General features: G+C 43.7%; 1 protein-coding gene across 2 annotated transcripts in view; it reads left to right on the top strand.

Annotated features, from left to right (window-relative positions):
- large2 (LARGE xylosyl- and glucuronyltransferase 2) overlaps window positions 1–13,880 on the top strand; it is a 127,250-nt gene that overhangs the window by 51,537 nt on the left and 61,833 nt on the right. For both annotated transcript variants that reach the window (XM_085408687.1, XM_085408694.1), the window contains exon 2: window positions 3,400–3,500. The gene's annotated coding sequence lies outside the window, so the exon portion shown is untranslated. The remainder of the gene's footprint in view (window positions 1–3,399; window positions 3,501–13,880) is intronic.

Genomic DNA, 13,880 nt, shown 5'->3' with positions numbered 1-13,880 from the left:
AGGCCATGCAAACTAAGCTGAATCCCTTGATTGTGTTTACTACCAACTAAAACAAAAAGACAAGCTCCTTCTCACACTGGGCTGGACTCAGTCTGGGGTAGATGGCCCCCTCCTCCTGCTCCTCTCGCCCCAGGCCATATGGAGGAGCTTTAATGGCTGCTGTTGTTTCACACTAAGAGCCAATCTGGCTGTGCTCCTGGAGCCATCAGACGGGCTGTTAGCACACAAACAACAGCATCACTCCAGCTATCAGCTGCAGTAAAAACAGTGTGGGACCTCCTGTGGTTCAGGATGATCCTAGCCCCCCCACATCCTCGTTGATGCTGGTGCAGATTAGACTGTCGGCATGCGAGGAGACTGTTTGTCACAGGCTCTGGCTAAGATCGGGCTCCGGGGCAGAATTTCTCGGATTTTTGACAGGCGTCGTGTCGCCTCCCTCTGTTCTATACAACAGAAGAGAGGAGCTGCCGTCTGGATGGAGCCCAGGCAATGCCAGGGAGGACAAAAGAAAGACAAGATTTTTTTGTGTATGTTAATTCTTTTCCCTCTTCTTTTTTCACTCCTGCCGTCTGCTTCTCTGTCCCCCTGTTTCCCTCCAGAGCTTCACCCCACAGTGTTCCCTTCCCGAAAGTCAACCGTTGTAAGCCCTGCCCACAGACTTGGAGTCACGTTTTACACAACACCCCTCACAACAATAACCCATGATGTTTTTATCTCAGTACATCAGTCTGATTGGAAGGCACCATTGATCCATTCCAGTGCTCCTGAGCTTTTTCATCAGGCATTCTTTATGGAAAAGGCAACGATGGATACAGTTCAAAAAGATCAAAAAGTCTGAAATAAAAATTTAAGGAAAATGATATCCTAAAATGCATTTACATTCATTTTTTACATTTTTTTTAAGTCGTTGTGGTTTTATTGTTGCTTGCTTATTTTTGTTTTGGCCCATTATTAAGTGCTTAATTTATTTGAGAATGTAGTTATTTGGGCCAAGGCCAAGAATAATGCTGGTCATCTTCTACTCTTGCATTAGCAACTTCAAAGTAGCTTCAGAGCTAGTCTAAGACAGCCATCCCACTTCCACAGTATAAAAGGTCCGGTGGCTACTGTGACATCACTCATGTCACCTTTGTGATTGGATCAGACTGAAAACACAAGCTCATTGGCTAAAGGAATTCGAAGTCATTAGCCAATTGTTTATTTCCGAATCTTATTCTATGACACTGAGGGGGGAAAAAATCTGTTTGCATTTTAATCAGTATCACTCCCTCCAGTTAATACACGACACCACGGTTCTTCATTCACTGATGGATTTATTCTTCCGTCAAACTTCTCCTCAGAAACACCATAAAATCCACCGTCAAACTGTTATTACATAAAAGTACAGAATGACCAACATAAATATTACAAATAAACATTTAAACCCAAGTTAACAAATACGCGATAAACAAACACAGTTAACGTACCTCGCTGGCTGCACGTAACCGTGAGGGAATGAGTCCGCTTCAGGAACAAAACTTAACAAAAATAATTCCCAATTTCTTCTTCTTTGCAGCTTTCTTTTACTTTAAACTGCTTATTTATTCCTTCTTCTGCCTTAGTTAACTTATTAACTTAGCTTCTTTGCACATGCTTTTTACTTCCCTTTACGTCACTTAAAAAGGCCTGTGTGCAACACAGAATGAACCTTAGTTCCTACCCCAAAAGGAACAACAATAAATAAAGAAAATAAATAACATAAATGAACACAATAAATTAAACAAACTGACATAATTTACATTTATGGCAGTTAAAATCAGTGTAATCCAAAACAAGTAACTGAAACCATAAATGTTTAGAGAGGTCTGGGCACTTTTGCAGCTACAGCTATTGCTCCCTGGTGGCCATTTAAGAGAATGCAGGTCTAATGGTGCAGACGACAGTCAGGACATGTTCCCCGACCCAAAGGCGCAGGGAACAAACGCTCTTGTCCACTGGAAAAACTCCAACGTACAGGCAGCAAGGCGAGGGGATACTAAGATTCCTACCTCAGCCTGCCGCCTCTCGCCAAGGGCAACTCTAGACTAAGGGAGTCCAGCTCCTCTCCAGGGTTCTGGAGCCCTTTGCGTTGAGCTGGTACCTCTCAACCTCACGCGGTGGATCGGGTCCTTCCCCACCAGAGAGGTGACATTCCATTTTCCAATCGTTAGTCTCGGTAGCTGGTGATTGGCCCAACAGGGTCTCTGACCCCGGCCGCCGCATGGGCCCACCCTACAGGTAGTAGCCCCATGTCCCATGGTCTCCAGGCGCTCGCCCTCGGGCACCCTCCCTGGGCCTGGTTCCAGGGTGGGGCCCTGGTAACCCTATCCTGGGCAGGGTGAATTGTTCCCTAGATCTTATACTCACAGGGGTTTTTGAATCCTCTCTTTGTCTGGTCCATCACCTGAAACCAGTTTGCCATGGGAGGCTGTACGAGGGAGCAAAAGCCCCCTGGCAACATGAGATCCCTGGGAGACACAAGCCCCTCCACCATGTGAAGGTAGCGGATGTATGGATGGAAGGAACGTTTAGTATTTCCAAACAAAAATTGCTGCACTACATGTATTACAAATAAAGAAAACGTATCATGACAGTACCCGTAGATCTCCATCAAATACCATATCCCATCAGTATGACTACATATAAATTATTACCTATAAAGAATATTCAACTGAAAATAATTTGTTCTGTGGTAAACAGGCAAATGAGATACAATCGCTAAGACTGTTTGAAAAATCCATGCAGCTGAGGGTCTTCTTTGTTCTGGAGAGCTTTCAGTAGACCGGAAGAAACACTGCAAAGGAGAGGTAGAAATGACTGAAAAGTCTTAAAAATGATCCAAAAAGATTCAGTTTAATGTCATTTGGGCAAAGAAAGAGGGTATGTAACTAGTACTAATGGCTTATTTATTGACTTTTTTGAAAAGGTTTTGCATTTGATGTTTAAAATGGCACAGGAGTCCTTGTTGCTTAAAAAGACGAGCTGCTGCACTGCTGAACCCACGCATGCACAGGAAGTGATGTAGTATTTAGCCTCAAATTAAAGAAATAGACAACCTCACACTCCTGTGCAGGTTGATCGACAGAGGAGACATGGTTTCAGAGCGCTGGCAACTGAAAAACCTTGTGAATTTCAACTTGAGCAATGACAGTAATGAGAAGCTCTGTCTGCTGCGTGATTGACAGCTCAGTCTGTAGCTTTTGCTGTTTGATATTCAGATGCTTTTGGTTGAGCAGCTCAGAGGAAATCTTCACTCTTTCTGTTCATTTCTGTTAAAAAAATATTATTCTTTAGTATCTTATAAGATTGTCTGAATATTAGTAATTGTTCCAGTCCTGCCATACAGCTGCTGTCATCTCATAGCTATTTTTATTTCTGCAGACTGGATCTTCCCCGGATGGTTCCTGTTGACTTCGACTGAAGAGCCTCTCCGTCACTTCTCATCACTTTACCCCACACGGGGATTTACATTAGCCAATCTGGTGAGGAATCTTTTTAATTGATTATATTTTTTTGCCTGTAAAACACCCCCTCAGTGAGTGCGTGTGGACCTGCATAGAGTCTCTGAAGAAAACGACTGAAGAGTTGGTGTAAAATCAGCTGTGTGGGGACATAATAGGATTCAGTTTATATCTGATGAGATGCAGAGAAATCTTCAGAGACCAGATTCACAAATTCTTGGATGTAATCCAGAGATGAGCTGCTTGGAACTGGTGAATGTATTGTTTTGGCTCTTTGTTGATTCCTGTGCATGTGCGTTTACGTGACTGGTTTTGTGATATTTTTTTTCTGTTGTCTTGTTTGTGTGACATGACAGGAAATCTAAAATGTTCAGCAGCAGCAGCAGCTGTGGTGCTTTACCCAGCAAACACCTCTAGAACATGTTGTCCCACATCACAAAGGTCATTGCATAATTATGTTGTGTAAATTAGCATCCAAGGTATTTATCCCCTGTGGCTGTCACATGGTGTTATTTTTCTTCTTCTTCCTCTTAATAGAGCTGCAGTGGAAATTATTTATGTGTGCTTGAAGCAGTTTGGGTACAAATTTAGCTCAGAGGAGCAGCTCTCTGAGGAAGCTTCCCATACGATCGATGCTGCACTGTTATATGATTTTCTGTAGCATCGGACTTGCTAAATGGAAGCATCACAGCACTTTGTTTTTCTTCGGCTGTTGCTTTTGAATTGATGTCTGCATATTTTTAGTCATTTATGTAAAATTTTAATGTGCCAGACTTATAACAAGTAATGTCTTTGTAGATGTTACTCAGATGTTTGCAGTTTTACAGGTGGCCGACTAGTGTGTTTAATTAAAAACAGCAGCTTTTGAATCAGGGGCCGTTTGGACTGGGTGATGAATCAGATTTGAATTAAAATTAAAATAAATTACAATTTTGGCTTGGAGCAGTTTTGGGTTAAATGCTGTTAGGTCTGTGGATAACACAAACTGTAGACATCTTGAATCTTTACATTTAAAACTTGCATTTAAAGCTGCATTTCCTCCAAAAAGTAACAGAGGCAGCATCTGCCTACAAGGGTTCGAGTCTAGCTTTACAAAAGAAACAGTCACCAGCATAGAAAAAACTACAAATGGAAGATTTCAACTAGTGCAACTGCTGTAATAGCTCTGTCCTGTTTGGAAAGAAAAGCAAAGTAAGTTGTACAAGTACTTTGCATTCAAAAACTCCACAGCTGAGGTTTTGCTTCAACATCTGCCAGAGCAACACTCTGCGTGGCCTCTTAGCACAGGTCAGTTGCATCCAGTGTCCCACAGGCTAATTAAGCCCAACCAGGAGTCCTTCTAGTGCTTGATGGCTCCCTTCACTTCCAGTGTCCACCAACCCATTCAGGGATTACCACCATGACAGCTACCTTGAGGTTTGGAAACAGGGTCCATGTCCAGAGGCTGATGTCACCAGCTTTCCTCAGAATACTGTTGAAGTTGGGATTAACAATCCTATGGATCCCAGCCTCTGCCAGATTTTTCTACCTTCTCTGTATGTTTTGGGTGTCCCCGCCCAACTGCTCACCAGCTGGTCATCAGGAGCTCAGCTCCTCTCTTCACCTAAATGTCCAGAACACACAGCCACAGGTCTAATACAGAATCAATCATCGACCTGCAACTGAGTGTCCTGATGCCACTCTGCTGTGCGCTAAAGAATGCATTTGTGTTCAGACATGGTGTTAATCAAGGACAAACTTTGACTTGCAGAGAAGTCCAATGATACAACACTGCTCAGGTTCAGATCAGGCAAGCCGTTCCTCTAGAACAGGGGTGGGGAACTCCAGGCCTCGAGGGCCGATGTCCTGCAGATTTTAGATCTCACCCTGGGTCAACACACCTGAAATGATTAGGTCATTCCAGACCTCTGGAGAACTTCAAGACATGTTGAGGAGGTCATTTAGCCATTTAAATCAGTTGTGTTAGATCAAGGACACATCTAAAACCTGCAGGACACCGGCCCTCGAGGCCTGGAGCTCGACACCCCTGCTCTAGATGACTCACCTCCAGCCCTCACTGTCGTTTCACACATGAGCATTGAAATATCCCAGTAGGACAATGGAGCTGCCAGGTAGGGCACCCTCCAGCACTGCAGCCAGCAACTTCAACAAGGCTGAGTACTTTGTATTATTAAACTGCAATCTGGATGCCTTCCATGAGCCACAGTTGCATTAAAGCAATGCTCTTGTCCACTTGAAAAAAAAAAAAACAATTTTCAGGCACAAGAATACCTTCCTCTGCCAGCCACGTCTCGCCAAAGACAACACAGCCCAAGCTGAGTATGACATCAGGACTCGCTAAGGCTCCTCCCACAACAAAGACAAAAGAGAGATCATCAGTTACACAAAAGTGTCATAATCCTATTTCCCACCAAACTGTTAATGGCAGCAGCAAAATAATAAGATGTTGGCTATCCCAGTGGTCTGAAACTATACAACCATACCTCATGCTCGTAGCCTGACAGTCCCGATTGGACAGAGTAGTTAAATGTGGTGTGTTTCAGTGGGGTTTTTTTTCACATTAATTAGATAGCAATAATTAAATATTAAAATGCTATTAAAAGTTCTTAAATGAAACTGCTGGACACCAGTTTAGAAGCTGTAACTCTAAATGTTAAGAAAAAATCATTAGCACCACTAATCAGTTACTTGAGTAGTCTTCAGTGCCCTGACTTAATAATGCTAGACTGCACCACAGGACAACCACCTGGTGTCTGACACCAGATTACCTTTCAGGTGGTAAATATCTCAAATCTCTCTCGCCTGTTAATGAAACAGGCAGCAGCTGCAGTAGCCTGTTGGCTATCGTGAATGATAGCCAACACACACACAGTTAACTGTCTGGTTAGGCAGATTTACATCACCAAGTTAGACCTGAGCACTGATGCACTGTTATCATATCTAAAAGACCTCATAGTACAATACAGGGAGTGCAGAATTTATTAGGCAAGTTGTATTTTTGAGGAATAATTTTATTATTGAACAACAACCATGTTCTCAATGAACCCAAAAAACTCATTAATATCAAAGCTGAATGTTTTTGGAAGTAGTTTTTAGTTTGTTTTTAGTTTTAGCTGTTTTAGGGGGATATCTGTGTGTGCAGGTGACTATTACTGTGCAGAATTATTAGGCAACTTAACAAAAAACAAATATATACCCATTTCAATTATTTATTTTTACCAGTGAAACCAATATAACATCTCCACATTCACAAATATACATTTCTGACATTCAAAAACAAAACAAAAACAAATCAGCGACCAATATAGCCACCTTTCTTTGCAAGGACACTCAAAAGCCTGCCATCCATGGATTCTGTCAGTGTTTTGATCTGTTCACCATCAACATTGCGTGCAGCAGCAACCACAGCCTCCCAGACACTGTTCAGAGAGGTGTACTGTTTTCCCTCCTTGTAAATCTCACATTTGATGATGGACCACAGGTTCTCAATGGGGTTCAGATCAGGTGAACAAGGAGGCCATGTCATTAGTTTTTCTTCTTTTATACCCTTTCTTGCCAGCCACGCTGTGGAGTACTTGGACGCGTGTGATGGAGCATTGTCCTGCATGGAAATCATGTTTTTCTTGAAGGATGCAGACTTCTTCCTGTACCACTGCTTGAAGAAGGTGTCTTCCAGAAACTGGCAGTAGGACTGGGAGTTGAGCTTGACTCCATCCTCAACCCGAAAAGGCCCCACAAGCTCATCTTTGATGATACCAGCCCAAACCAGTACTCCACCTTGCTGGCGTCTGAGTCGGACTGGAGCTCTCTGCCCTTTACCAATCCAGCCACGGGCCCATCCATCTGGCCCATCAAGACTCACTCTCATTTCATCAGTCCATAAAACCTTAGAAAAACCAGTCTTGATGTTTCAGCTTGTGTGTCTTGTTCAGTGGTGGTCGTCTTTCAGCCTTTCTTACCTTGGCCATGTCTCTGAGTATTGCACAACTTGTGCTCTTGGGCACTCCAGTGATGTTGCAGCTCTGAAATATGGCCAAACTAGTGGCAAGTGGCATCTTGGCAGCTGCACACTTGACTTTTCTCAGTTCATGGGCAGTTATTTTGCGCCTTGGTTTTTCCACACGCTTCTTGCGACCCTGTTGACTATTTTGAATGAAACGCTTGATTGTTCGATGATCACGCTTCAGAACCTTTGCAATTTTGAGACTGCTGCATCCCTCTGCAAGATATCTCACTATTTTTGACTTTTCTGAGCCTGTCAAGTCCTTCTTTTGACCCATTTTACCAAAGGAAAGGACGTTGCCTAATAATTATGCACACCTGATATAGGGTGTTGATGTCATTAGACCACACCCCTTCTCATTACAGAGATGCACATCACCTAATATGCTTAATTGGTAGTAGGCTTTCGAGCCTATACAGCTTGGAGTAAGACAACATGCATGAAGAGGATGATGTGGACAAAATACTCATTTGCCTAATAATTCTGCACTCCCTGTAGAGCATTTTAGCTCCTGTTTCAACAACATTAAAGTATTGAACAGTTGTCATGAATGTTAATCTGCAATTACCCATATTGGTCATCTCTCAGGTAGCGGCTATGGCTAATAAAAGAGCTGCAACATTAATGTGGGAGCTAGCTAACAAACAACATCAGTCCTGCTCCCTGACCTCTAACTATAGTTAATATAGTGCTCATTTAACAGAATTAAGTTTAAGTCTCTGAAAATTTGAATTTAATTAGCAGTTAGGGAGTCACGTGTCATGTGTAAACCATACAGTTATTTTTCACTTGGTCAGATAACTGACATGTTTCTATTGTCAGATTTTTCTTTAAAAAACAGAGCTGGAGATGTTCACCCCTACACGTCCATGTGTGTGTGTGTGTGTAACTCCGCCAGAGTGCCTGTTTCACTTTTCCTGGTCCCAAGTCCAGATAGAGGAGCAGGGTTGGAATTGAGATGTTAAAAAAATGATAATTGCAAAAAGAAATTTAATGTGTAGTTCTAAATATATTCTAAGTGCTTTTAGCATGTTTTTTACTCTGTCTCTCTCATTGTATTATTTCTTTCTCCTACAACGTAGGTTACAATAATGTAAGCATGACCAATTATGGAAATTAGGCGATGGCGTCATTTTGCGACTTCTTGCGACTTTTAGGACAACCAATAGCGATTTTCCTGACTGACGAGTTGGCAACACTGGGACTCTCTCCTGTGCGTGTTTTGTCCTGTCTGCTTTCTGCTCTTCCCTGATTGTCTATTGGAGGTTTTTTCTTCCAACCATTTATTTCCATGTACTTACTCATAAGAGGTAAACTAAAACAGAAATGAATTGAAATGAAAAGGAGGCGTTCACGACTTTTTGGCCAGCTGATTGAGCTTTTCTCCCGGTATCAGCTCGGGCATCTTCGCAGCCACTTGCCCAAATCCCCGTCCACACTTGCAAAATGGCTTTGCTTTCGATTAGCCTTTTTTCCCTTCTTCTGTTTTTCCCCCCTTTTAGAAACATAATTACCATCATGTCAACATGAAGCCCTCTGTGTTTTGTGTTCCATGTGTAGGTTTAATTTCTCAGGCTGGTTGCAGTGAGAGGAAACAGAAGGAGAACGACTCGCTGAATTCTTATTTTTTTATTTTTCCTCTCATCCTGATTACTGTGCCGTCCTCCTCCCTCTGCTTTACCCCTCGGGTTATTTAGACTTTGGGAATAAACTGCCTCTGAAGTCTGTGCGAAACGAGAGGATGTGCCAGTGCGCCGTCAGCTCCGTCACAACGCATAAAGCGGTTGGATGAGTTAGCGAGGGGGTGCTGTCTCCACCTGCGTGTGTGTTCAGGATATTTCATTGAGGGGCGTAGGCGGCATCTGGAGGCGTTTCCATTCCAATTTAAAACGAACCAACAATAATTTTCCACTTGATAAACCAAATGACATGTGGTACCTTTATAAACTGCAGCTCTTCACCCAGAGCATGTAAGTGGCACCTCCATAACGTTAATATTAAAAATCCAAAAGATGTAATTTATGGTAAATTTATGGCCTTATCTGCTGATAGATAAAGATACTTTAAAGCCATGATTCGAGCACTTCCTCCAGCCCTCACCAGATCACCATTAAATCAGTCTCACTTTCTCCTTTAGCGTACTCTTTACCCCAGAACTCGGATATTTTCCTTCCTTTTTATTGGTGCAGTTGTTGACAAATTTTAAAAAGTGCCTTGTTGCACTGGCTTTGAAGATTGCTGCTTAGGGAACGACCTGGGACGTTCCTTGAGGTTGTCCTTTCGACCGTTCTCTCTTTGGTCCCTTTTTCAGAAGTTGTTAATGATGCCTGGAAGGATTCACTGCCTCAAAGGCTAAAGTCAGAGATCAAAAGTGTCTTATCCAAAAAAAAGAAACTTTACAGATTATAAGACTAATGAACGTAACCTGCTCCTGCTTTTTAAAGCAATTAAAATAGGTCTATAATCCTGTTGCTTTAAGGTACGAGTTTACTGATTGATTATAACACTATGTTTGCCACATCATTAGGTGCCAGATCGTTACGTGCAATGGCAATGTAGCTTACCATTGCCAGTGTGTGAATGTGTGCGTGAATGGGTGAATGACTGAATGTAGTGTAAAGCGCTTTGGGGTCCTTAGGGACTGAGGAAAGCGCTATACAAATGCAGGCCATTTACCATTTACCGTCTGGGATGGAGGAGGAGATGATGTTCTTCAGCAGCCTCTCGAACACCTTCATTACTACCGAGGTCAGTGCAACTGGCCGGTAATCGTTCAGGGATGAGGGTTTGCTGTTCTTGGGCACCGGGATGATGGCGGATCCTTTGAAGCATGTGGGGACCACATAGGGCTGTTCGATATAACGATATATATCGGATGACGATATAAAAACGTCTATCGTTTCATTTTACGCTATCGTTTGTTTCGTGGTGTCGCAAAATAAACTGTTTACGGTAATATTTTTTCATGGTTTTGATGGTCACTGTAGTGGCTATGTTAATTTCTTAAACTTCTCTCTTTCTCTTATATTTAATATAACCACACTACGGACAGACAAGCGCCTGTTTTTATGCGTTGTGGTTAGCAACAATGACGGTAACAGCATCGCGTGTCCGCTTGTTTATGTTCCACATAAATCTTTCACAATAAAGCTCAAGATCCTGTTGAGACTTAAACTGAGTCACGTGAAAGAGCAGATTATTTACGGATGAGAAGTAAAAAAGAGCCGCCAGGTGCTAAAACATAAACCTTAGACTCAAATGTTAGAACAGGCTTTTCCCCGCAGCACGCCGTGTAATAAATACAAAGAAAATGGCGGCCGTTACAACTTGTGTCTAAAAATGTATCGTTTCATGCATCGGTTAAAACACTGGACTCCAGATACATGACGCGCAGCTGGAAACACTTCCCGCAAGTCAAGCTGCCTGAGATTCACAGAATTTACAGAAAATGTTAAATTTTTGTGATTTATATCGTTACCGGGATGATAGAATTCTTATATCGGGACATGAGATTTTGGTCATATCGCACAGCCCTAGGACCACAGGCTTGGCCAGGGACTCTTTGAAGATGGAAGTGAACACACCTGCTAGCTGGTCAGCCCAGCAGCGCAGCAGACGGCCGGTGATGCCGTCTGACCCCGCCGCTTTCCTTGTGGTCACTCTACTCAATGCCACTCGGACGTCATGCTCCGCGATGCTGATCACCGGTCTCTCGCTGATGACGTCACTGTCTTCGGTAGTCAGGCGGTAGTTAGCATTAGCCGCCTGGCTCATTGTTGAATGCAGAGTCTGCGTTGATCGGCGCAGTGTCCCTGGCTTTGTAGTCCGTAATGGTGCGTGGTCCGTACCATATACTCCGTGTGTCACCCTGGTGGAAGCGAGACTCCATGCGCTCCCCGTACCGGCATTTGGCATCTCTCACCGCGTGCCACACGCCGTATGAGACCGCTTTGTAGGCACTCATATCGCCAGTGGGGAGACCCGCATTGTAGGTGGCGGTCCTGGTGTTCACTGCAGCACAATTTGTCCACCTACGGTTTCTGGTTCGGGAATGTGGCGACTCTCGCAGTGGGGATAATCTCCTCCACTAGCATATTAACGAAGATTACTGCTACGTCCATAAACTCATTGCTGTCAACTGCGCATGCTCTGAACATGTCCCAGTCTACGTCTTTGAGTGCATCCTGTAGCGTAGCTTCTGATTGGGCAGACCAACGTTTCGCCTCCCTCGTGGTTACTTCGTCCCTCTGTATGTTTTGTTTATACTGGGGAGTGAGGAAGATGGCGTTGTGGTCAGACTTCCCAAAAGCCGGGTGTGAGACAGCTTTGTAGCCCTGCTTGTATGGCGTGTAGCAGTGGTCCAAAATTCGATCCCCCCTCGTCAAACACGAGACACGCTGGTAGAAGTTTGGCATGACTTGTCCGAGGTTCACTTTATTAAAGTCTCCTGCTACAATGAGGGCTGCGCTCGGGTCTTTGTTTTGAAATGAACTCAGCACATCATGTAGTTCGGACAAAGCCATACCTGTGTCCGCTTGGGGTGGGATGTAGACCATGGCGATGACCAAGATGAACTCACGGGGCAGATAGAAAGGGTGGCACTTAATGCTCAGGAATTCCAGATATGGCAAGCAGCCTCTGGAAAGAGTAGAAATGGTCCTGGCATCACACCACTTTCTGTTTACCCTGAAACACTCCTCCACCTTTGGTTTTGTTCGACTCTGCCGTTCTGTCCGCGTGGAGCACACAGAATGAATACGACGGAGTTACGGCCTGGTCCGGCATGTTTGGGGGTCAGCCATGTCTCCGTGAAGCACAGAATGTTGCAGTCCCTCATGTCACGTTGGAAGGTGACTCTTGCTCTTAGGTCATCAAGCTTGTTCTCCTAGCATCCTACTAGTATGTTGGCCAGTAGGATGCTGGGCAGTGGTGTGCGATGTCTCAGTCTGTTCCGCGTTTCCCCCGGCGCTTCTTTGTTCTACGCCTTGGATGAGCGGCCCATCCTTTGTTGTTGTCCGCGCTGTGTGTAGTATCTCTGGCAGCCAGGATGGGTCAAGTTTAAAAGTGTCCAAGATTAAATGTGCAACCTTGTCACCGATGTTTACAAGTGATCTGCTGTCGTAGACTATAAAACTAGAGGATTTTGGACTGTAAACCAGAGCAGAAAATAAGCAATAAACTAAAAAGGTGCATAGTCGGAGCCAAGCGGTCAGGAAGAATGTGGCCGCACCATATTCTGTATCATTACAGTCATTTTAGAAGCAAGTCTCCCAATTGCTACCACTAAGGATTCCTAAATGAATGAGGAGATAATGTGGTCAATGAAACAGAAACTGTATGGAATCACAGTTAAAATCCAAAGTAAAGGAAAAGAAAGAAAGAAAGCACATTTTTTTGTCATTGTAACGACACAATTGGCTGCTTTCTCACTGCATGTGGCATCACAAGCATGTCATACATTATGATCATTGTTACTGTGACAATGTGCACGACTGTCAGGTCAGTGTGTGCACCTGCTGTGGGCAGAAATGTGACACCAAAGCTGACCGATGAACGATTGATGTGCTCTGCTGCAACCACAGATGAGAGCTGAGACACACACACACTCACACATGCACGCACGAGCTGTCCAAAGACTGGTGATATGGTGTGCTGAAGGTGGACAGACAGAGGTGAACAGGGGTGAAATAATGTGACCACAGGTCAGTCCCCCCGACCTCTGTCCATTAAAACTTGGCTTTGATTGGACAGATAACAGACATCAGAGCAGACATTAGAAGTGATGTGGTGTGCTGATGGGGTCATCTGGGCTATGGTGGGGTCTTTTGTGTTTGGGTTCCCAGGACACATTCCATTGTTCTGCCGCAGGGGTATTGGACAGGGTGCAAAGGTCAACCAAGGCTTCAAATTAGGGACTGACCTCATGTGTGTGTATATATATGAGGTTATAGGTTGCTTTGATTTTATGAATAAACTTGGATTTTTTTTATTGCCCAGTGCATTATAAGGTTTATAAATCATCTGTTTCTGGTAGAGGAACACTCCCATTGTTTGCATTTGGATCACAGATGGTGCTTGACATTACTTGGACTGTGGAACCCTGTGGGTTCTGTTTTTTTTTTTTTTCAATAAAGCCAGAGTGTTGGTAGTCTAAATGCCTGGACAGATGCTATTCCTGCAGTGACACAGCTTCTACTACACTTGGATCTGTGCCATCCAGCAGAGTCTAGACATTACCTGCACTGATCTGTAATCACATGTTTTTTATGTTCTTTAACTGGATGCTTTTATCGGTACAGTGTGTTATGGAGCATAAAGGTTGCAAATTTGCTAGCACAAATTCAAATCATATCTCCTATTTTCCTTAAAGGTCTTTTGGTAGGGTCGGCGTTTTCTTC

This window comes from Rhamphochromis longiceps, linkage group LG1 (genome assembly GCF_057381845.1).
Source record: "Rhamphochromis longiceps isolate RC_006_pf linkage group LG1, R_longiceps_female_GT1.1, whole genome shotgun sequence".
Lineage (NCBI taxonomy): Eukaryota > Metazoa > Chordata > Actinopteri > Cichliformes > Cichlidae > Rhamphochromis > Rhamphochromis longiceps.
The sequence above is the reverse complement of the archived record's forward strand: the minus strand, read 5'-3'. Positions and strand labels throughout refer to the sequence as shown.